This window comes from Rhipicephalus microplus, chromosome 7 (assembly GCF_043290135.1).
Source record: "Rhipicephalus microplus isolate Deutch F79 chromosome 7, USDA_Rmic, whole genome shotgun sequence".
NCBI classification, from domain to species: Eukaryota; Metazoa; Arthropoda; class Arachnida; order Ixodida; family Ixodidae; genus Rhipicephalus; species Rhipicephalus microplus.
The window spans coordinates 5193042-5218247 of record NC_134706.1 but is presented as its reverse complement, the minus strand read 5'-3'; the positions used below and the strand labels follow the sequence as shown (position 1 = coordinate 5218247).

The 25206-nt window shown below is 44.6% G+C and overlaps 1 long non-coding RNA gene across 1 annotated transcript in view; it reads left to right on the top strand.

Moving 5' to 3' along the window:
* The window catches only part of LOC142767235 (uncharacterized), a 112146-nt gene that overhangs the window by 55717 nt on the left and 31223 nt on the right, over nucleotides 1-25206 (top strand). The window lies entirely within an intron of this gene.

Sequence of the window (25206 nt, the reverse complement as noted above, 5' to 3'; positions counted from 1 at the left end):
GCCTTCTTGTTACAGTTTACTATAGCTTTGGGAATGAACACTAACTTCTTCAAATGACAACATAGTAGTATAGCGTAACGTTTCTTTAGATACAATAACAAATGAGAAATCATTGAGCAAGAGGCGTCGCTCGAGCCAACGCTTCGACCAGCTGACTCATCGAAACAGCCTTCCATAGCGGCACGTTTGTGTGCAAAAACACGTACACTAGTGAGAGATATGAGAATTAACACCGAAATCGTCCTTCATATGTAATAGCGGCTAAACGCAGTTGGCAAGTGCGAAAGTGTTTGTGACACATAATGCTCAAATAGAAAAAAATTATCTCTTACAGTTAAATGCGCTTCATTCATATCATTAAATTACAACTCAACACAAATAAACCCCGCATTCGGCGTCCCCTGTAATATTGCTCAAAACTTTGCACATGAGTACACAAACCCGGTGCTAAAGAAGCTTTCGGTACTTTGACGAAGGCAAGCTCACATGTCGAAATTATTGGCAATGGTGATATACCTTGCTGGAAAAGTTTTTCATCGCTTAAAGCCTCTATCTTCATCTTAACATCTGTTACTGCTGGATTCATTCTGTTACAGAAACTTTCGTACAACGCAATTGTAAGCAGAAGCGTAGACTGCCGATATGTATGCGTATAATCATATATATACGTTCAAGACAGCTTTTCAAATTTTCATAGAATCGTGCATGTCTGCACACATATGCATGCTCCACAATACACTTCCTTCCCTGATATGTCTAGTTATCGGCAAGCTCAATATGTGTGGATTGCGAAATACTTAGACCTATATCGTTAGGCCGTGTAGATAGGCTACGCGCTACTTTCCCGACAGTGTGCTGTCTCTGAACTACTCAAACTCAATTTCTGACATTTTGCACTTCGCACACATAGCGAAAGCTTTCCGCGTGATCTCTACCTGCCTATACGAATACGCGTGTCTTCGTTTATCTAAGGCCGTAGGACATCCTGTGTGGCCTGAACGTCGAGGTGGATGGATGGATGAAAACTTTTATTTGGGGTCCTGAAGGATTCCACCCCCGTTTTATAGGGGTAGAATGTTCCGGAGTGGCTCAGTGGTTAACACCTCGCTTTCACAACGTCGAGAAGACCTGCGAAACTAGTGCCACAACATATTATGCAGACATATACGTGAGGCGAACACTGAGAGATGGGCTTATGGAAAACGTTTCGTGCTTCTACAAACGCATTCGGAGTCGGGGCTCGCTTACATATGGCGTTGGTTAGTGAGGCAAGACTACGCATCTGAGCGTAATTCGGATCAATAAGTTTTATAATAAGCAAAAAGAAATAAAAAATGAATCACAATTGGACGCGTAATCTGAGCAAGGCAGGCGCACACGTCGGCTCGATTTATTTGAATTTCTGGTATTTTATTATTTTATTGTTTTATCATTTGTCTTTCGAAGCTCTGAAGCACGTTCGTGTGAACTGCGTGGGGATCCGCGCAGTGGGGTTTTACTCCAAAGTTTGAGGAGAGATTTGTGGGATGAGAAATGACCGCATGCCACACAGGCATGGGAAGAAAGAGTAAAAAATACAGCCATCGGGAAACGACGCGGGATTCGTGGTTTCGAAAATTATTTAGGCGATGGTGTTTATGAACTGGTGAAGTCCTGAAAGAGCTGTTTATAAATCCTCCTGAGCGCTGCTTTTCTATAACGATTGAGCCTGATCCTTTTGCACAAAATGTACAGTAACCACATGCACATATACACCGCTGGTTCAACCAAAGCGTTCAGATCTGGCGGTGTGGTGGTGATTCTAGCTCGAGGAATAACCCTCCGAATCAAGCTGTCACACGTAACTACGTCTACTGCGGCAGAACTTGCGGCTCTGCGCGGTTTCCTACGGGTGCATCGCATTACAGAGACCGAACGAGTGGGCTGTACTTTCCGACTCAAAGCCGGCTTTACAGTGCATGCAATCAGTTCTTCGACGAGGTTGCCACGAACAGCTAACGTATGAGGTTGCCAAGTTTCTTTACCACGTCACAGAAACAGGCCACGAGGTCAATTTTCAGTGGCTGCCTGACCATAATGAGACGAGTGACTATGATTCCGTAGACTGCGTGGCTCGCACATCCCACTAATATGAGCATGCACCCTTCCCTTTCATCTGTCAAGGACAGATGCTGCAAGGCAACTTCATCTCCTGGAACGTAGCCTGCGTCTGCTGTAGTTGAACACTCCAAGCGTACGACATAAAAGAGTCCACCAAATAAACTCTCAACTGGAACTTGAACCTCCATCTTGACTACATCGACTTGAAACTTCGCTTTTTTGTCGGTTTTGGTTGGGGGTTGCCTTCCCGAAAGCGTACAGAACCCTCACTGGTGTGACCAACAGTGCAGATTGTGAGGTTTGCGGCACCGAAGACGTCAACCATCTGCTATGCCGTTACCCTCGGTTTGCCTATGAGATACGAAAACTTTCTCACGCATTGCGACAATTGGACGATAGGCCACACTCTGTGCCGATGCTGCTGGAGCCCCTTCCTCGTTTTTCGTCGGCTCACCAGGCAGTCAAAGCCCTGTTGCGCATACTGAGGACTTCGGGCCTATGCGAACACCTTTTGCAGAGTACCACAGCTGCATACGTGTCAGCCCATGTGCTGACAATTTTCTCCTCTCTTTTCCTTCTGTTTCTTCTCTCTCGCTTTCTCATCTTTATACTCCCCTTTCCAATTTCCCCAGCGTAGGGAAGCAAGCCAGGCAAGTACGTGGTTAACCTCCCTGCCTTCTCTCTTGTTCTTCCTTCCTTCCTTGCTTCCTCTGAGCGCCGAATGCGCCTGCACATGTTAAATTCACTACGTGGTCAACTTCTGAGAGATCTAAAAATGATTCTGTAGTGAGAATTATATTGCGAAAAATAACACATACATCTGCCATTTCACTGAACTTTGAAAAACGTGTATTCATAAAATATTATAATAAATGTGATTAATACAGTTGAATACAACGTTTCCTTATTATACATACGTTTATAAGAAATGCAAATCAGAGTTCTGTTACACAAACACAAATCGACATGTAAAAAGATTTGAAAGCAACCCGTACAATTTATGTCTCCCACAATCATGGTTAGTCAGTCAGCCAAGAACTTTATTAAACGGTCATATATAGATTAGTGTTTCACAAAAGGCAGGTATAGCTGCATAATACATGGTCAAACAGAAAGTATGAATAAAGCGTGAATATATGTATACACTATGTATATTTGCGTGGTATAGATGTTTACGGTAACCAATTCATAAGCCTACCAAAACAAGGTAGACCAAAAGACAGGCTTCACTATTCAGTCTCAGATGGGCAGAAAAAGACATAACTAGTTCAGCGTAAAGCGAAGTAAAAGCAGCGTTTAGTTCACGTTCCCTACGAGTTTAACATGGTTACATTTTTACGAACAGAAAGTGCTGAATATATTTTGGTGTTAGTAATTTCCTTAAGAAATAGCCCCTTTGTCTTGGTTAATTTTATTGCAGATCACGTTACTATTCATGGCACCGCTTTTGTCGGGTACATAGATCTCGTATAAAAATTAAATGCGAAGCATTTTTTACGCACCTCGAGCGCTTTTGGTATCTATCTATCTATCTATCTATCTATCTATCTATCTATCTATCTATCTATCTATCTATATGTCCATCTATCTATCTATCTATCTGTCCATCTATCTATCTATCTATCTATCTATCTATCTATCTATCTATCTATCTATCCTATCTGCCTACGTCTGGGTGCTCTCATGATCATCACCCCGTTAACTTGGGGTACACCAAAATTAGTACGGAAGGTTAAGATGATTTGTGGAATACGACTTGCTGGTCATGGCATAGATAATGTCACAATCTCGTCGCGTACGTCGACAAACATTTTCAAAAAAACAGTGTTGCACATACCCGGGGGTGGGTATGTGCCACTGGTATGTGGTATATGCCACAAATGATAGACATTTTATATCTACCCAGGAACGGCGAGAACACACATGGATAACTTTAACGCTTGAGCGTTAAGAAAAAGCTGCCATAGGCAGCGTTGACTTGACGAATGCGAACTATAAATGTCAGTGTCTCAGTAGGAATTCAGCTCTAGCGTTCTGGGTGGCAATGAAGTGTTCTCTCACAGAGCCACGCCAGGCCTTGGTTATACATTTGAAATAGACACTAGTGTTCGTGTAACGTCAAATGTGGTCACTGTACTGACTATTCGATTTTATAAACATTACATATGTACTCATGTGATGCAGCTGTCATGTCGCGTTAATGTAAATTATAGTCAAGTGCCATTCGCTGAAGTTGATTTGTGTAGCAGTGTTGAGGGCTACCATCCTCTCGCACACCAGCTCAAGCGCTTCATATCAGCTTACTGCTTCTAGTGTTCATAATTTCCATGTTCCTGTTGGCATTGTTATGCAACTGAAAACAACTGCGAATAATATAAAACATATGCGCATGTTTAATGTATGTATGTACGTGGATTTGTACATATATTTAGTGCCACTTTATAACGTCTCGCTAAATGAAAAAATAAAACACATTCATCTTTCATCCACATGCTTCACATAACATCGATTCCCAGGGTATGTGGGATCTGCCAAATTTTTATTTACCTAGCCTTTACATCGCCGAATGCAAACACATTATCCCTAAGAGAGTATCACGCGAAAAGGCTATGTCTTTGTAGATAAAATTTGCAAAGTGCTGGCATATTGTTTTCTGCTGAGCAGAAGGGAAAACTTACACTCCAGAGCGCTTTTAAACGCTGCTTAGCCCTACGTACTCGCACTTTCCGTCATCAGCAGTTCTGTGGATTGAAATCACGGCCAGACAAAATTATCGTGGACTGAAGGAGCCATACGATTTATACACACAAACACGGAAAATTTTAGAGCTTCGCCATCTAGGCAAGTTGGCGCTCGTTTAGAAGAACTTCTTGCTTTAATGGAAAAGATGTAAAAATAACATTGAAATTGGTTACTCGTTACTTGTGTCATTCTTTTACTCCTAGTTGTCGCGGTCACTTTACAATAACATGTATGGGAAGAAGTTTTCTGAGAGGAACCTTGAATGTGTTGCGAGCGCTATAATGGAGTAGGGCTGTTGATCTCTACATTCATTTTTTACAATCTTTCTTTGTGAATATTACCCACCCAAATAAGACAAGTACAGTTTCGAGAGCAAATTAAGTTCCACAAAAGAATCTGTAAGTACGCATGTACGCCTTCCATCTATGTGCATAACAAAACACACGAACGATGCGTAACATTATCAGGCCCGGCTCTAAATTTTCACCCAGTCCTTACAATAACAACAAAAAATATTATACATAACCAAGACTTCCTTACTACGTGTTTAGATGCAGAATCCGTGAGTTGGTCGTTGGAACCAACTTTTCGGTGAACGGACTTGTCTTCATGAAGGTAGTAAGTGCCTACCATAGCCCGTGTACGTGCGTGTTTCAAACCCTCTCCCATAATCCCGACAGAGCAGGAAAGGGCATTAGCACTCATGTTAGTGTGGTATATTTAATTTCCAGGAAGTTCCTTCCTTTAGGCGTATGGTTCTATAAACACTTCAGCGCTTTTCACCGTTGTTTAGCATCTATAACCTATAGTGTATATTTACAATACTGTTGACTATTCTTATCTTGAAAGTTATACGTCATGTTATGTTTTATATTATCAGTGTGTATACATATATGTGATTGTTGACTATGGTATCCTGACTGCTATGTATTGTCTTTACGTGATAATTTGTCTACATAATGAACAAATCATGAGCTAGGTGTTGTGAACACAGTTTCAGTCTTGATGAAGACAAGTCCGTTTGTCAAAACGTTGGTTACAGAGACGTGGTCCCGAATGTTTCATCCTTTCAATTTTCCATCTTTCCTTGATCATCTACATGATGTATGACACCTGAACTTCATATGAGGGGACAATATTCTTGGGTTCTTTAGACGACAGAGTGTCATAGTATATTGTACATGTTCTGTACTCAAATTCTGCACCTTGTATGATCTACGTTTGACGTCTTTAAGAACTAAGGAGCAGCGGGCGCCTTACTTCTGAGGCAACGCCTTTTTTACGTCACACCAATGAAATAAAAACAAAGGGAATCTCAGCGTTCACTTATATTGCTTACGAATATAAATCCATTATAGAGGTTAGTTGAAGGGTCCTTTCTTCCCCGTGCCTTGCAGCTAACCAGTCCTCCTTGCAGTCTTTGTCCTGGTGCTACCATAACATGCTCAACTGGCGGTGTTAGTATACCCTCTATACGCCGTACCGCTTAGCGCTTATCACTCCTAGTGAGCATCATCATCATCATCATCATCATCAGCCTTACTACGTCCACTGCAGGACAAAGGCCTCTCCCATGTTCCGCCAGTCAACTCAGTCATGTGCTTGCTGCTGCCAATTCATACCCGCAAACTTCTTAATCTCATCTGCCCACCTAACCATCTGTCTCCCCCTTACCCGCTTGCCTTCTCTGGGAATCCAGTTATTGCCCTTAATGACCAGCGATTATCCTGTCTACGCGCTACATGCCCGGCCCATGTCCATTTCCTCTTCTTGATTTCAACTATGATATCCTTAACTCCCGTTAGTTTCCTAATCCACTCTGCTCTCTTCTTGTCTCTTAAGGTTACACCTACCATTTTCCTTTCTGTTGCTCGCTGCGTCGTCCTCAATTTAAGCTGAACCCTCTTTGTAAGTCTCCAGGTTTCTGCTCCATAGCTAAGCACAGGCAAAATGCAGCTGTTATATACCTTCCCCTTGAGGGATAGTGGCAATCTACCTGTCATGATTTGAGAGTACTTGCCAAATGTGCTCCACCCCATTCTTATTCTTCTAGTTACTTCAATCTGGTCGTTTGGCTCCACGGTTATTACCTGCCCTAAGTAGACATAGTCTTTTACAACTTGAAGTGCACTATTGCCTATCTCGAAGCGCTGCTCTCTTCCGAGGTGTGCATCAGTGAGCATCACTACCGATATAATCGGAGTCGACCGCGTCGTGCCGCCTTATCATTGACGAAAATGTCCGTAACCAAGGCTTGTGTCAAGCCGACATTTCCACTTGTCCAAACGTCGCCTCAACACAACTCCTCAACGCAAGCTTCCGTTTTTCTGGACTTATCAGTGACGTCACACTTGACATTTCCCGTCTGTTTGTGCGACTCTTACGCATCTGACCATGATGTAAAATCCCGCTATTGCGTTTATTAAACTATGTTAACGTGTGCTAAAGCATCTACATGCTTGTAAGTTGCTTATGTTGCATTATTCCTTGCACAGAATGATGAATCGCGGCTCGAGATCTCATAGTCACGTTATATGCCTGGTCATGAAAAATTCGCACGGCTTCTTAAGCATTCGCCTGATTGAACTCGAAGGTGAGATTCATCTTTTTTTTTTCTCATTCGACGTATTCATCGTTCCCCGCCAATCTACGGAAGCTTTCTGCGCCAAACGCGGGTTTCCACTGGCTCCATAATCGCAGGCATCGCACCCTGCTTCGCACTGCGTCCGTGATCGGCCCCCATCTGATAAAGTTATGATGTCTTGTGATGACGGCAGCATGTGACGTCACGTGACGCGAGGTGACAGCGGCGTCATACCGACCTCATGATGTCATAAATTTTGGGTGTTTCACGTTATGACTATTTCATATGGTGACGTCATCACGTGTTGACAATTTCTTGAATCCTTGTTGTTGATGCCACTGACATGGTTTGCTGGAGAAGTTTCACATTTGATGAGGCAACTGAAAGTGTCTCACCTGAAGACGCTAACGTTGGACTTTGTGCGCACTGTTATGTGCGACCAACTCATATTTATTGTTCTCTACAAGTTCTTTATACGCCCTATATTGCATATGTACAGTGTGGCTATTATTATTTTTCTGTCAACTTCTTGTTTTATGTTGTGTACCTTTTCTTTCTTTAGCTTACCTTATTTTCTGATATTATGTCGATGGTACTGCCAGCTCTGACGTAGCGTGAATTCCTTGCCGGAATTTTTTCGTATATAAAAATACACAAAAAGATGTTGTTACCAAACATGACCAACCTGACGCTCGACAAGGTACATTAGAGCAGGTCATAACTTATTGGCTCAAGCCTCCCCCCTTGATGGTGCGATTTCTTAAATTTCTCCATATTACAGTGTCGATACACAGATGGCGTCCTAAGTTAAGAAAGAACACTTTAGATTGACCTCACCACAGGCCACCACTTCCACGCTTTAGCGACGCACGCAAAAATATACTTTAAGTAAACGTGTTATCTTTAGGAGATGCGCAAACATTGTGGGCTTTTCTACCTGACCCTGTTAGCATACACGTGAGGCAAAACGAGGTCATGCTGCTTCGCTTCCCGCCATATTTCGTATTACCATTCGCACGCGCCGAAGTTTTCGCTTTGTTCGCACGCCACACTCGGTAGAGAATAGCACTCGGAAAAGACCCATAATGTAAATGAACGGGGTAAGGCAATAACCCGGCTGCTTCGAAAGCGCAGGTGGTAGGGATCTAAACAGCACTGGTGGAAGCAGGCTCTGTACTCCCCGGGGATACATTTTACCCGGTGGTGGAAAAACATCTCGCTTTGCACCGTGGTCACCCGGTAAAGGATAGCGGCCTGCGTGTAGGACTACGGTACACAGCGGCTGTTTACCGTGAAAGTTCTTCAACGAGAAAAAAAAAGACAGTGGACTCTTGGAAAGAGATGGAATATGCGTGCAGTAAGATCGAAGGCTGTGCAAGTTTGTGGGGGCTTAGAATAGGGCAGGTTACTCTTTAGAAACGAGTCTTAAATGTCTCGTCGAACACGGAAGTTAACCTTGTTCCGTCATTAACTGTGTTCCATCGTTAAATGCTAACCGTCGACCACGATGCAAAACAGCATCATGCTCTGACGTCCCTATATGACGTCATCATGTCAGTTATGTCGCAATATTCTATACCTTGCCATGGTGATCTATTGGTTATGGTGCCCCGATGGCAGTGGGATCGACTCCCGGGCGCGATGCCATAGTAACTGAAAATGTCACAGTAATTTACGGATCTCCTTGTGATGGCCTCCGCCTGTGCTCCTCAGCGTCATCGATGGGGTACGTCAAGTTTTTCTGGTTCTCGTCATGAAATGGCTTGTTGCACAATGCAACTGGAATCAAGGATACAACAGAAGCGACAAAAGTATCGAAACGCTTGTTATTTTGGGGCCCCAGCTTCCTCTTTCAGTATGCTACACGTCACTCAATCAATTTTAAAAACCAGCTAAAACACAAAGTGCACAGGGGTACGAGAAGGCTGTACGGAGGACTGCATTATTTGCGTGCACAGTTTTCTGTTTCCTGGTATAACCCTGAGTAGGGCTGCAATATGTATAAATAAAAAAGGAGTGAGCCAATGGCACAGTCGTTCAACGTGGGCGTCATCCTCGGGATGTTGTGGGCCTGAGCAGCCAGGTTTGTTCTGTTCACCAGACGTCGCTGGCTTTCAAGGCTTCAGCTTGCTACTGGGCCTCCCACCACCAGAAGTTTGGTCCAGCGATAGATGGACTATGTACCAGCATACTACAGAGTGGACTGCATACACTCCATCATATGGTATGTGAGCATGGACAAAATGGTACGAAGCTTGAACAAATATCAATTTAATTTTTTTTAGCAGCGAAGAAAACGAATAATTAGCCACCGCCACTTTTTTATTTATAAACTTCGTCTTTCATTGGGCTAATTTCCTAAACAAACTGCCACCCGATTCATGACCTATTACCCGTAGTGAGTTGAGCCAAGTACCTGAGGAACAACCAACCAGCCAACTAATCCACCTCAGACGCATTCACAAAAGCCATCCTGAAAGTCCACGTAGAAGCGTAAAACCCACTCACCTAATTCGACATCGCCAAGAAATTGCGACTCTTTATCACTGAGAAACTTGAGCTTACGTACGTGTTTCTCTGCCCAGCAATGTGAAACACTTCGAGAACTTACTTTCCCGGCTTTTTCTCTTTCTATTTGTCTTGGCTCGAAAATGTCGGCGTTGTCCAATATATCTGCCACCTCCCTCTGTATTTATATAGAGACTCCAGAAGCCTATACATGCGGGCGATCGAATTTGGTCGAGGCTGGAGAAATGAGGATCGCGCCTTGTTTTAGGAATGCAGAGCATTTCTTTATTGAGTCCCCGCGGTATGCGGGCGCGGCGCCTCGTTTCTCTGCGGCCGCGAGAATACACCACGGACTGCTCTGGTTCCTTTGAAGCGTGCTGCGCCATAGAGTGTCGTGCAGTACGCTGAGATAATGCCTGTCTGTAAGGCAGTGAACCTTACATTCGCGGCAACTGGCACTTTAAATCAAGATAAGAAAACGCACAAACACTTGTTTATCTGATACAGATACGCTTTTATTACTGTTGTGAACCATTGTTTACAAGATATCAGAACATGCATTTATACAACCTGAACCTTCATCGCTCTTAGAGACGTAGCTCCCAAGGCCGTGGGTCTGTCTTTGCTCTGTGACCGGTCATAACCACCTTTCCAAACTGCCCACTACTTTGTCAGTGCATATATCCCACTATGCCTCGTCACCAATCCACCACTTCACCGACCATAAAGCACCTCTACAAACAAGAACGAGAACAAAATAAAAGTTTACTTCTATAGTATACACAGAGTCTCACGTCTTTCTAGTGATGTAATAGACTAACTTTCATGGGAAGTCAGCATGGTCGTCGCCTGTCAGCGACTTTTACAGGCGTGTGTTGTAGGTGCACGGCTGCGTTTGCGAATGGCGGTGAATAACTCAAAATAACAATAACGCTAACAAACATGGGAGAGTGGCGGTTTACCGATAATCTCCCGCTCTCGAGCTTCACCCACTTATCATCTTTCATTCTGTGGATATGGCGTGATTTTTCATAGTCACACAAACCAAAGATTGAACACGATTTATATGTTATCCTCATCTGAAACCACTCACCTTCACACCAACTACCACTACCACTCTTGGTCGTATCTTGGCTACAATACATGCTTGCAGACAGAACGTTCGGTCATATTATGGCCACTTCTGCATAGTCGGTTTGTTACACGGCTTCGTAGCCGCGTCCCATGCAGAGGAAGCGGGACTATTCTAAGTAGCCTTCGAAATAGCTGTGATGAGGATTATACCAAGGTCTACAGCTGGGTTAGTAGTTGTGGCTTATACTATTCAAAGTAGCGCAAACTAGAGGTCAAGAAGTAGACACTTGCAATCATATGGTGGTTTTGGGACGTTAAACCACACATACATTTACAACGCGCGAGTGTATACTTCTTCTCCTTTGAGTTCGTTCTCCTTTGAATAATGAGGATGAGCCGGGATTTCAGGCGAAACTATTCTTGCTTTGAAAAGCCAGACCTTGATTACTGTGCATGATAAATAGGGGCAGTTTTTAATTATGTAATCAAATGGCACCCTGTCACAACATATACGCGCCACGTGATCCTTTTTTGTACTTAATAACTACATGTGTGAAGAAATAAAAACCAGTTGTCAGCCAGCGCTTTTCTGTGTCCGTTCCTCTTTGTCCTCCGTCCGGGTCATGTTACCCAGAGCAAAATTATGTTTAATTACCAACTTTCCCAGCTCGCTGTTCTAATTTGGGAAAGATAACACACACACACAAGGAAAACACGAACAGGACGACATTGTTTTAGAGCTCGTTTGAGAGATGGGTATGTTAGGCAGTGCTGGCTATCTCGCGTATGAGCATTTTTATTCGTCACACGTATATGCATGCTCTGCTTCATGCTTCAAATAAGTCCTTTGAAAGTGCCGCCCGGTTCTTTGTTTTCGGATTCTTATTTTGTGTGTTGCCCTTTTTCTGGGTGAAATGTGATAGCTCAAGCGATTAAAGAACTGCGCAGATTTAGCGACTCTTAACATACCCTCAATTCCTTCCTTTAGCACGAAAGAGAAAGAAATGTATTGAACGGAGGGACGCACTGCTGTCACTGTACGCGTGTTTCTGTGGAATCTCCCACTTTGTTATTGCAACGCCACTAAATATAAAAAGACAAAACGAGGCAGGAAGGATCGGCGATGGCCGGCATGGCTCAATATCCGGGCTACTTTATGGTCCGTGTCCTTCATTTGAATCTGAAAAGAAAACGATCCGCTGAAGAAAGGAACGTATTTTTCCCTTCGAAATTCTTTTCGCTTCGCTCTGGTGCTTACACTTTCTCGACTCGGAATTTCTTTGACGTCGCCGGAGTCACCTCTGCGTGTGGGAATCCGTTTGAAACCGCTTTCTTTCCGCAATCTTCTCTGGTCTTTTGAAGGCGCATTTATACGAGATGCTTCTGTTACAGTGAAGCTTTGTTCCGATTGTGACACCACCCCGCGGACTCTGACGCCGAGGCATTGTAATTTCCTGCCCGAGATTAGCTGCCGGTGTCGTCGGGCAACGCTAACGATGTCCCGACAACAGCGTGCCGCGTTGTCGTTTTCTTCGACGTACATGACTGCCCGGTGTTACAGCAATGTGGTCATTTTCTGGGGCAGTTGGGATTCGTTGACTCGAAGTGGCTGTTCACCGAACGCAGAGGTCAACCTAATATCAGAGTATGCGCGACCACCGTTGTCAAGAAGTGCCCTGCATTTCTTTTTCGTCATGGTCTGGAAATGCAGCCTGTCGTTACCTATATAGGCTCCAGAGAACATCGTGGTCAAACATTGTAACGCAGTACGCGGCCAGGAATTTGCAATTCTCAAAGTCGGGTAGAAATCACTATCTCCTCTTTCTACAAATGATGCCATCGGCCCAAATGACCGCTTCCTAAACACAGAGACGTAGTGGTGGTGGTGGTGAAAAACGTCATCTGTTAGTTGAAAATCAGTACCAGATCTTCGTCGATTTCTTTTAGGGGTGAAGCTCCTTAAAGCGGCACCCGTTCGTTTCTCGGAATCATAGTCGTAGTCGTAGTCGTAGTCGTAGTGTGTAACAAGTGTTAGAGGTGGTTAAAGGTGGGAAGTAGACCCGAAGCGCAAGCCGTAAGAAAGTGTGCGTGTGCCACCTCTCGTTTAGTCCTTATAATGTCCGCTGGATGACGGTGCTTCTATAGGGGGAATGTATGATGAAAATATGCGAGATGGTGGTACTTGGAGTGTTGAATAGATGGACGAACGGACACACAGACAGATGCATGGATGGACGCATGAACGGACGCAGGGGCGGATGCATGGACGAACGCAGGGACGGACGCACAAACAGACGCACGCACGGACGGGCGAATGGACGCATGGACGGTCACACAGACGGACGCATGGACGGACGGAAGCAAGAGCGCATGGACGGACGGATGCTTCGCCCCACTCTCTATCATTCACTCCGTGGATATGCTGCCAATTTTTTCATTGTCTCCCTATCTGGACGACACCGACGTGTCAGCGCTGGACCTGCTGTAGGCAAAGCAATATACATTCTTGATGCGCGAACACGCAGATGTAACAGGCATGAGAAATATATTAAGCCACATTCGCACAGGGGTGTCAAGCCAGAAGCAAATGCGTAGTTTGGCAGCCTTCTTTGTTTATCTTCGGTTCTCTCTTTCCTTGCTCCTCTCTCTCACCTCTTTTCCTTTTTCGTTCTTTTACACTCTTTCTGTCCTTACTTCAATTTATTTTTTTTTCTCTATTCATTTATTTATTTATCTATTTTTATTTGCTTTCAGGGCTATAGGGCACTGTGTAAGGTGGCTGTTAATTAACATCAATGAACAAAATAATCAATAATGCAAAGATATCAAACACCACCTGGAAACGACACAGACAAAAATTGAACACTTCATACATAACACGTACCTAATGTATTGTATATATATATATATATATATATATATATATATATATATATATATATATATATATATATATATATATATATATATATATATATATATATATATATATATATATATATATATATATATATATATATATATATAAGGGAAAGAAGTGTATACCTAAGGGCTCGTTTTCCGTGTTTTTAACACAATAATAATGAGATATAACAGACAGTAATGCCAAGGAATGTACAGGGGAAGTTATTAACATTAATGGAATGTAAATAAGAAGAAAGAAAAGTGGATGAAAAAATTACCAACTGTAAGCAGGAATCGAACCTCGTAGGTTCGATTCCTGCTTACAGTTGGTAATTTTTTCATCCACTTTTCTTTCTTCTTATTTACATTCCATTAATGTTAATAACTTCCCCTGTACATTCCTTGGCATTACTGTCTGTTATATCTCATTATTATTATATATATATATATATATATATATATATATATATATATATATATATATATATATATATATATATATATATATATATATATATATATATATATATATATATATATATATATATATATATATATATATATATATATATATATATTACGAGGTGTATTAGTCGATAACGACAACGGCAAGAGAGCGTGAAGAACCGTCCAGCAGAGATCAGCACAGCAGCGAGCCGAAGCACGAGCCGAGAGAGCCAGGCGTTGGCGATGCTGCTCGTCGCAGGCACATCTTCTTCTTCACAATCGCCCCCGCTGAAAAAGGAGCCATCCTGGCGACTTGAGAAGTTTCAGGCAGAGGCTCGTGGTATGGTTTCAGTCGGGAAACATGGACGATGTCACGTGCGCGCCGGCGCATGTCGTCCGATCTGGAAACTGGCTCAATTAGGAAATTGACTGGAGAGGTTTTATCCAAAACGGTGTAAGGCCCCTCGTACCGGGGGACAAGTTTCGAGGAGAGTCCCGGTGTTTGATGTGGAATTGCGAGCCACACAAGAGACCCTGGGGCATAGCTGGGATCTGAAAGGGCGGTGCTATGTTGTTCTTTCTGGCGTTGCTGCTCTTTTGAGGTGAACGCACGGGCGAGCTGGCGGCACTCTTCAGCTTGTCGAGAAGCATCGGAGACAGGTGGGCACTCGGAAGCATCAGGATGGTAGGGTAGTAGGGTGTCGATTGTATGGGAAGGCTCGCGTCCATAGAGAAGAAAGAAAGGTGAGAATCCCGTAGTGGTTTGAACTGCGGTGTTATATGCGAATGTGACGTATGGGAGAACACGGTCCCAGTTGCTATGATCAGATGCCACGTACATTGAGAGCATATCACTCAGCGTGCGGTTGAACCGTTCCGTTAGTCCGTTAGTCTGCGGGTGGTATGCTGTCGTTTTCGGATGAATGACGTGGCATTCCGAAAGCAGAGTTTCGACGACCTCGGAGAGGAAAGCGCGGCCTCTGTCACTAAGGAGCTCTCGAGGTGGACCATGTCGAAGGATAAAGCGACGTAAAATGAAAGAGGCGACATCCTGAGCAGTAGCGCTCGGCAAAGCGGCTGTTTTGGCGTAGCGTGTCAGGTGGTCAACTGCCACTATAATCCACCGATTACCATTTGATGTCAATGGAAGGGGGCCGTAGAGGTCAACGCCGACGCGATCAAATGGCTTGGCAGGGCATGGAAGTGGCTGCAATGCGCCAGTAGCACGTGGCAGTGTTGGTTTGCGTCGCTGGCAGTCAGGACAGCACTGCCCAAATTTGCGTACAAAATTGTACATGCCGCGCCAGTAATAGCGATGGCGAAGGCGTTCATATGTTTTGAACACTCCAACGTGGCCGCATTGCGGATCGTCGTGAAGAGAGGCGCATACTTGCGATCGTAAAGTGCGTGGAATAACCAGCAGCCACCGGCGGTCATCGGGAGCGTAGTTGCGTCGATGAAGGAGTTGATCGCGGATGGCGAAATGGAAAGCTTGACGTCAGAGGGATCGAGATACTGGAAGGTTGGGCGTGCCAGATAGATATTCGATGAGAGATGCGATCCACGGTCACGACGTTGTTCGGTGGCAATCGAGTCGATATTTAGTGCTGACAAGGTCCCGAGGCGAGTGTTTCCGCACGTCAGATCTGGTGATAAAGGTGAGCGGGACAGGGCATCAGCGTCAGAGTGTTTGCGTCCGCAGCGGTATGGATAGGCACTCCTGGATGCGGAGTGCCCATCGCGCAAGGCGGCCAGAAGGGTCTTTCAAAGTGGAGAGCCAGCAAAGCGCGTGGTGATCAGTTACTAGATCGAACGGGTGGCTGTATAAGTATGGCCGGAATTTTCCAAGCGCCCACACCAGAGCCAAACACTCTTTTTCTGTCACGCTGTAATTAGTTTCGGCTTTCGTCAGAGTGCGGCTAGCGTAGGCTACAACGTATTCTGAATAGCCAGGCTTTCGTTGAGCGAGGACAGTGCCTAGCCCGACGCCGCTGGCGTCGGTGTGCACTTCGGTAGGAGCCGTCGGGTTGAAGTGGCGAAGAATAGGTGGGGAGGTGAGCAGACGGCGTAGAGTAGTGAAGGCAACGTCACATGCAGGGGACCAGGAGGAGAGGCTCACGTCACCACGAAGAAGCTGGGTTAATGGTGACATGATAGATGCAAAATTGCGAACAAGGAACCGGAAATACGAGCATAGGCCTACAAAACTGCGAAGTTTTTTTATGGTCGTCGGCTTGGGAAATTCTGCGACTGCTCGAAGTTTTGCCGGGTCAGGTAATACGCCGTGCTTGGACACGCTGTGGCCTAGGATGACGAGCTCGCGTGCAGCGAATCGGCATTTTTTCAGGTTAAGCTGCAGGCCAGCGTTGGTCAGGCAAGTCAAAACGTGCCTGAGGCGAAGGAGGTGCGTAGGAAAATCATGGGAGAAAACCACGACATCGTCGAGGTAACAGAGGCACATATTCCACTTGAGGCCACGTAGCGTATTATCCATAAGACGTTCAAACGTGGCAGGCGCGTTACAAAGCCCAAAGGGCATGACGTTAAACTCGTATAGTCCGTCTGGTGTAATAAATGCCGTTTTTTGGCGATCGGCTTCAGCCATTGGGACTTGCCAATAGCCAGACTGGAAATCTAGCGACGAGAAAAATTCCGCTCCGTGAAGGGTGTCGATGGCGTCATCAATGCGCGGCTAAGGATAGACGTCCTTGCGGGTTATCTTGTTCAAACGACGATAGTCCACACGAAATCGGATAGATCCGTCTTTCTTACCCACGAGGACGACAGGAGACGCCCAGGGACTGTGAGATGGTCGAATGACGTCTCTACGAAGCATATCTTCGACTTGATCGTTGATGACGCGGCGCTCTTCAGCGGAGACACGGTATGGTCTTTGACGCAGTGGCTGGTGTAGGCCGGTGTCAACATGATGTTTGACTTGTGACGTGCGGCCCAGTTGGGGCTGCGACACATCGAAAGAACTCCTCAACTCTTGCAGAAGATCCAGCAGGTCGGCATGTTCGGTGGGAGTGAGAGTGTCGGCAATGGCGCTAGAAAACGTATCTTTGGACGACTCCTCGAGTGCTGACAGTGATTTTGGGTGGTCGCAGTAGTCATCCGGGACATCAACCAAAGCCGAAGGGTCGAGATCCTGCACGCGGCCGAGACATTTCCCCGCAAGCAAAGTGACAGGTGTGGAAAGCGGATTGCTTACGAACATTTTGCTTCTTCCGGCGGCAAGGTCAATTGTTGCGAAAGGCAGCGGCAGAGCTCGACGAATATTGAAGATATCGGAAGGCATAAAAAGGCATGTAGCGTCAGTGTAGGCGTTGCATGAAACGGGAACAAGGGCAAAATTTTCAGGTGGAATATCGGTATCTTCATGAACGAGCAACTTCGCCGGCTGATGAAGAGCGTCAAGTAATGGGACATCACACAAGGGTGAAAACTCAACTTCAGCGCGAGCTCAGTCGATAACGGCATTAAGGCGGGATAGGAAGCCCCACCCGAGGATGACGTCATGCGAACAGACAGCAAGAACAATAAATTCCACGACGTAAAGATTGCCTTCGATGGACACTCTTGCAGTGCAGGCTGTGAGAGGCGTAACTTGCTGTGCGCTTGGGGTGTGGAGCGACAGTCCCGAAAGCGGCGTCGTGATTTTGCGCAATAAACGACAGAGATTAGCGGCAATAACAGAAACAGCTGCGCCGGTGTCCACAAGGGCGAAAGTACAATAACCTTCAACAGTTACTGTGACCACGTTAGCAGGAGAGGGGCGAGGGCTTAGACAGTTCGAAAACGGCGCAGTTCTTGCCTCTTGAACTGCGGTGCACAGTTTTCCTGTTCGGAAGGTCCGGGCCAGCGACGCATGGGGGAGGGCGATCGCCGACGAGAAGAGGGTGCGCGTTGCGGCTGGAAGTCAAGGTGGTCAGTAGGGGCATAGCGAGGTGACGAGACCAGCCCGTATTGGGCGAAGGGTTGGCTGCCGGGTTGCGACAACCGGGCATAGTTGCCGAACGTCTGAGGTTGACGGCGGCAGTAGCGGGCAACGTGTCCGGGAGTGAAGCAGGCGTAGCAAATCGGTCGGTTATCGGGAGTCCTCCATGAATTGGCGACTGGTGGTGCCGCCCAATGTGTAGTATAAGCAGCCGGGTGTGCGCGCTGTGAGCGCGTGGTGTAGGGAGGTTGCGGAAGCCTACGCACAGCGTCTGCATATGTGAGCGGGGCGGCTACGGGCTGCATCTCTTGCGAACAGGCGACAGGAGGAGCCACAGGCTGTGCTGCATACGTTAGGGATGAACAGCACTCTCCACCAAATGTGACGAGGTTTATTAGTCGATAACGACAACGGCAAGAGAGCGTGAAGAACCGTCCAGCAGAGATCAGCACAGCAGCGAGCCGAAGCACGAGCCGAGAGAGCCAGGCGTTGGCGATGCTGCTCGCCGCAGGCACATCTTCTTCTTCACAATATATATATATATATATATATATATATATATATATATATATATATATATATATATATATATATATATGACACACTCCCTGTTTACTCCAGGGTTTTGCTTGCGTTACGCCAAGCACGACAGTTATTTTTTTTCTTTTGCTGATCATGATCAGTGATCCCCACAAAGAAGCTCCAAGAGCAGGAGGAAGGAGGCTTTCTTTTTTTGTTTTTCGCACTAGTACGCGACGATCACTTCTCATCTAGGTGCTCGTAGAATAAAAGGAAAGAGGCTCAATGTGCTACACATGCATCAAGTGTCGACGACAGCCCGGCCCCCGAAAGTGCTACACAGTTTTGATAAAATGAAGGTTAACAGCTACATCCGGAAAGGGACACTAGACGCACTTGCTAATACAGCAGAAAAAAAGAAAAAATCACGGCATATCCACGGAGTGAATGATGATGAGTGGGGCGAAGCGTCCATCAGCCCGTCTGTGCTTCCGTTCGTCCGTTCCTTCTTGCTTCCGTCCGTCCGAGCGGTCATCCGTGCGCCCATCCTTGCATCCTTCGTTGTGTCCATGCGTCCGTCTGTGAGTCCGTCCATCCATCCATCCATCCATCCATCCATCCATCTGTCTGTCTGTCTGTCTGTCTGTCTGTCTGTCTGTCTGTCTGTCTGTATGTATGTATGTATGTATGTATGTATGTATGTATGTATGTATGTCTGTCTGTCTGTCTGTCTGTCTGTTTGTGCGTCCATCCGTCCGTACGTCCCTGCGTATATCCATCCGCTGTCCGTCTGCTAGTCTGTCTGTCCGTTCATGCATGCGTCCATCTAGTGAACACTCCAAGTACCGCCATCTCCCATCTCGCATCCCCTGTGGCGCATACCTACTCAAGAGCGGGTATGTGCCCCCGGTGGCTACGTACTGAAATATACGTACAAGGGATGGACAGACCCACGCCTTGGGGAGCTTCGCCCCTAAAAGAAAAATGCCAGGCCTGCACGGAGAGCACCGAACAGTCACAGCGGAAACCGGGAGAGCGGAATTTCTAGAGCAATTCTTTACTCTCGAAGCTACGATTCAAGTACACTTACAAGATATAGTTCAAAATGTTTTGAGGGATGAGCTGCCAGGTTTAAAAATTCGAGGTTACTCAAGTGGATGGCATGTTAAGCTGTTCGGTAGGTCATGACGAGACCTACGGCGAGAAGTGGAGACGATTAAAATAGGAAAGATGAGCAGAATACAGGATGCACCCACTGCCTCACTTCTTTTTTTTTTATTTTTCTTGAATTTCTGTTTGCATTCTTCATTTTTACTTTGCTTTTTTTTCACTTTTTTTCTGTGTTCGTACTTTTTTTGGTGTATTCATAATAGGCTCAGTCGGAAGTGCGCGCCCTTCCTCGTCTGTTCTGTTTTCTTCGTCCTCCGTTAGCACTATAGCTCTCATCAAGATTACCCTTTCTGAGTAGGCAATGCCGATATAGCCAAGCTCTTCCTCTTTCTTCTTCTTGCACTGTAAACTTCATTTCGAAGTGGGACCAATCATTTCACGCTTAGCACCTCTCTCGTGATAAACTTTTGGCGGGAGTTGTCAATCTGGCATCACTTCCAGCCAACCGTGTGACGCGCAGGTTGAGATCAACAGTAACACAACAGCGCGAGTTCAAAGAATCGGAAAGCAATGCATGATGGAAACCCTGGTCCAATCCCAATTTAGAACGAACGTCGGCTCCTAAAGCCCCCGGATTAATTCTGGTCTTGGTCGGCCGCTGGTGTCGCATAAAGCCAGCACATAATGAGATCCGTCGGTCGGCGTGGCGCTCAGTCAACAAGATAGTTCCAGTTTACCGTGTGTGTCGTGGCTCCTGGCAGCCGTGACGCTGGTGACACATCGCCGTTCTATAAGCTGCTAATCTATTTCACTAAAACAGTGCAGTGTTATGAAGGGTACACCGCTGTTGTTAGTGGGCGGATCCAGTGTGGTTCATTTCAAAAAGAGCGCCAAGTACAGCGCGTAGCATGTTAGTCGAGTGGATAGATGGATGGATGGATTGATATGGCTGTACCCTTTAGATTGGGTGGTGGCTAACGCCACCAAGCCGTAATACTTAGTGAACCAAAAACTAGATTTCTTTGTTGTTGTTTTTTCTTTAAATGTTGAGGTTAAGGACTCTTACTTTGCAGTGAAGGTTTTAATTTTCACTCGTACCTTGACTTCAGCCACCAATCAAATCACCTCCTTCTACCCTCTTAAATCTACCCTCTTAAAGTTTAATCTACCCTCTCAAAGTTTAATCTACCCTCTTAAAGTCTATTTTGCCCTCCCTAAACCCCAGTGCTTTGGAAAACTCTGCGCCATCATCCTGAACTATAGGATGAAGCCCTTTACAGAACATTATCAAGCGTTCGGCAGTTTACTTCTCCTCTCTACACGCACTGCATACCGTGTCTACCCCTTCGTATTTGGCCCGATATGTCTTGGTTCGCAATACTCCCGTCCTGGCCTCAAACAGTAGAGAACTACCCCGAGTATTATCATAGATCCTTTCCTTGGCAATTTCCTGCTTACAAGTTTGATCGATCTCTAGTGCGGACTTCTTAATCATGCCAATTCTTCACATATCGATCTCAGCTTCCTTCACCTTCTTCTTAACCGATATTTTTTTCCGGTTTGACCCCCTGCTGTTTTCTAAGTATTTACCAGTCAATTTTCTGGCTCGCTTCCTTCGTTTTGTACCGACATTCTTCATGTACAAGTAGCTGAACACCTTCCTAGCCCAACGCTCCTCCCTCGTTTCTCTCAGTCGCTTCTCAAATTTTATCTTGCTGCTAGCTTCCCTTCCCTCAAATGATTTCCATCTCATGGCCTCAAACAGTAGAGAAATAATCTTCACAAAAAGGTGAAATTGCAACCTTTCAACGCATCTTTGCGAGCTAGATTTAAAAATTATAGCAACATTCTTTCTAGCGTCCTCAACCGTGCAAAACGGGAATATTATGAACGGCGAATAATTGAAAACGGAAGAAATACTCGGCGTAATTGGGAGCTAATTAAAGAATTTCTGAATGTTAGGGAGTCCGATGCCAGCATTAAAAAAATAATTTACAAAGACAAGGAATACTCTACCGAAGCTGATATGTGAAATGTTTTTAGCGATCATTTTGCCGCGTGCCAAAATACGCTCTCACTTAGCGTTCCAGCCCATCTTCCACGTAGCCCTCAGTCCTTCTTCCTTCGCCCGGTTTCTTCTTCAGAAGTTTTTAACGTAATTTCTTCTCTCAAAGTTACGGGACCAGGCCTGGACTCCATCCGGCCCTCTAGAATAAAACTGGTTGCTGCAGACATATCATTAGTTTTTGCAGATATTGCTAACGAAATTTTCAGAACCGGTATATTTCCTGAGTTGTTGAAACGTGGTAAAATAATTCCTGTGTACAAAAAAGGCTCTCGTGATAACATTAACAACTATCGCCCCATTTGCATTTTGCCATTTTTTGGCAAAGTCATTGAAAAGCTTATCTACAGTCGTCTGATGCACTATCTAAACAAATTTAATCTTCTTTCCCCACACCAGTTTGCTTTTAGGAATGGTTATTCAACGGAACAAGCATTGCTCAAATTCACGGATAACATTAAACAATTTATTGACGAAGGGTTCGTTGTAGGTGCCATATTCATTGATCTAACTAAGACATTTGACACACTAGAACATTCTATTCTTCTGGATAAGCTCGAGTCTTTTGGTATTACTGGCCCAACTCTAAATCTTATTCGTAGCTACTTGTCTAACAGGCCACAAGTCGTATATCTTAATGGTCAATTTTCATCGACTAAATTAATTAACTGCGGTGTTCCCCAAGGTTCTATATTAGGTCCGTTGTTATTTCTACTATTCATAAATGACTTACCTAATACGCTTACGTTTTCTAAGTGTTTGCTATATGCTGACGACACGACCATTTACTCACCACATAAATCGCTCACCGCACTTCAAGACACACTTAATGCAGATCTTAACAACGTGCATTCATGGTGTAGAAATAACAAACTTCAGATTAATCCTACTAAAACAACTTTCGTACTCTTTCATAGGCCACAAACTGTGGTTTCTTCCTCCATAACTGTCTTGCTGGATAATTATACTTTACTGGCATCTGACAATGTTAAATTCCTTGGTGTTACTCTCGATAAACATCCTAAATAGAATAGTCATGCCAATTCACTTATAAAAAAGGTTTCATTTGGTATCCGCATTATCATTACAACACGTGCATTTTTTCAACCTCATGTTCTCATCTCACTTTATCATGCTTATATTAATAGCCATTTATCATACTGCTTATCATTATGGGGTACCACATACGCCATTCATCTCAAACCGCTTCAACGTCTTCAAAACCAGGCGATCAAGTTAATGACTTTTAGCTCATTCCGTTGCCATCCTCTACCTATCTATCAACATCTTCGAATCCTACCCATTCAACAATTGTTTTATCATAGATTGTCGCTCATCACATACCGTCTCATTCATCGCGAAATATCACTTGATAACATTCCTTTCCATATCTTCGTCAACAACAATAATACCAGGTTTTCAGAGCGTAATAACTTCCTTTTACCTAAAATCAGATCAAACTATGGCAGATACACAGCACGCTTCTTTTGTGTTCATCTTTGGAATAATATCCCTCTTCATGTTAAGTCGTCTCATTCATTGCAGTCTTTTAAACATAACATGAAAAGCATACTTTTAATTGAGCCCCTTGTTCATTTGTAATAAAACATTTTCATTATTACCTCTACGTTTTCAATTCCTGCTTTTACGTATTCTTGTAGTTTTGTATAATGTTGTTCTGGTAGATTAATTTTTTCGATTTGACTATTTATTGTTCTGTGTTGAATGCACTTTTTATTTTTGTTCGCACTTGTAGCTTTTGCTGCTGTTACTTACCTTTTATGTACCCCATTAACGATAGGAGGTCCCCCTGACAGTTTCTTACTTTGGGACCTCCTGACGCTGTATATATTATGTGAGCTCATTTTTTTTTTGTACTCATATACTCAGCAATGAATGAATGAATGAATGAATATCACCTTGTACTCCCTGATTTGGTGTATTCCCGTGAGCTCCTAAGGCGAGCCTGCCTATTCGACATTGCTTAATTTCTAGTCTTGCTTGAACTTCTGATCTCACGCACAAGACCACATTGCCGAACGTCAGACCAGGAACCATGGCCCCTTTCCATATCCCTCTCACAACATCATACCTATTGTAACTCCACAATCGCCTGTTTTTCATCACTGCTGCATTCCTGTTACCTTTAGTCATCATGTATATTTCTTGTTCCCTTATGTACTCGACCCCATTGCTTATCCATACGCCCAGATATTTGTATTTATCTGTTATCTCTAGTGTGACCGCCTGTATTTTAAGCTCACTACCTTCATTATCATTGAAAATCATGACTGCTTATTTTTTCTTACTGAATCTGAAATCCAACCTATCTCCCTCATTACCGCAGATGTCCATCAATGTCTGCAAATCGTCCTTGTTGTTGGCCATTAGCATTACATCATCTGCGTACATCAACGCTGGTAGTGCCTGTTCAATGAGTTTTCCTTGTTTGCTTAACGAACACGCACACTCTCGTTGTCCTCGCTAAACGGAGAGGTTAAAGACGAATCGACGGAGATAAAAACTTAATGTGCTATCTACGAAGGTCAAGCTCAGATGCAATAAAAGTGGATTAGTTAACACGCCAAATGAGTCCAGAGAGTTGGTCAAAGCACGCAGTGATGAACCGCTGTTTTCTTACTGGAACATGTCAATTGCAGCTAATGAACAATGAGACAGAATACGGGTGCACGTTTCAGGGGTGAAGCATATCAGGACCGAGCCTTGTCCGTCCACCGTGTCTATCGAGGGGAGATTTGTGAATGTCAGGCAACAAAAAAAAAAAAACGCCAGGCCTTCGCGGAATGCGCAGCAGAGTCACAGTGAAAGCTGGAAGAGTGGCCTTTCAGAGCTTTTTTTTTTTTTAACACTCTTTGCGCAACTACTACAAGCACATTCGCAGGGTACCCACTACGCCGTAAATGTTCGTAATTTTTGTGTAGTAGGGATGCATTCACTTTGTCATCCTTCGTCATTCTTTGGATAAGCGTGGTACTCGCCACACTCTTTCAAGGAGTTTTGTGCATTTTTTTTATGTTGGGGCTGACGACGATGAAGAATTTCGCCAAGCACTATTGTTATGGGTTGGGACTATTCGATGACCCACTCGTTACGCAATTGACATTCTGTGACGCCTGGTTGTTGCTTTCCTGTTCTAAAACGCTTTAACACACTATAAGGTCATTCCTTTCCTGGCAAGAAGCCTGCCTAGGA